Raw genomic sequence first — 931 nt, forward strand, 5'->3', positions numbered from 1 at the left:
AGTGGGCAGTGAGATGCCATAGGTTGCTTTCACTTTGCCAACAGCTGGGGCAATGGGGAAATATATCAGTTCTCCCAAGTTCAAAATTAATATCAGTATTATCACAAGTTATGGAATGCCTACATTCTGTAAACTCTTTCTGGCCTCTCCCTCTAATTTTCCCAACAGCCACAGAGTGGAATTAATATTGTCTACCCACATTATTATTGTCTACTTTCCCAGGTGCTCAGTGGTAAAGAATCTGCCTGCAATGCAGGAGACACAGGTTCAATTCCTGGGTTGGGAAGATCCCCTGAAGAAGGAAATGGCAACCCACTCCAGTATTACTGCCTGGGAAATTCCATGGACAGAGGAGCCTGGTGGGCTACAGTTCATGGGGTTGCAAAAGAATTGGACATGATTTAATGGCTAAACAACAAGCCTCATTTCAGTTCAGTTCAGTCATTCAGTCATGTCTGACTCTTTGCGACCCCATGGATTGCAGCACGCCAGGCCTCCCTGTCCATCACCAACTCCCGGAGTTTACTCAAACTCATGTGCATTGAGTCAGTGATGCCATCCAACCATCTCATCCTCTGTCGTCCCCTTCTCCTCCTGCCTTCAATCTTTCCCGGCATCAAGGTCTTTTCAAATGAGTCAGCTCTTCACAGCAGGTGGCCAAAGTTTAGCAGATAAGAAAACTCAGGCTTAAAGGAATTAGCTGAATGTACCCAAGGAAAAAGGAAATGAATTCTAACTGAGGTTGTGCATCTCACAAATCTTCACAAGCTCTTTCTCTTATCTGTTACTTCTCCTTTGTGTTATTTCCCAGACCTTGAAATTCAGAAAGAGGAAGAAGTATTTTTCATACATCAATTGTCTGTAAATATAGCAAATCATTTCTTGTGTAATCAGAAGTACTGCTATTCTGAAGAAGGGATGGGAAGTGTCA

The sequence above is a fragment of the Bos taurus genome, chromosome 15, assembly GCF_002263795.3.
Source record: "Bos taurus isolate L1 Dominette 01449 registration number 42190680 breed Hereford chromosome 15, ARS-UCD2.0, whole genome shotgun sequence".
In the NCBI taxonomy this organism is placed as follows: domain Eukaryota; kingdom Metazoa; phylum Chordata; class Mammalia; order Artiodactyla; family Bovidae; genus Bos; species Bos taurus.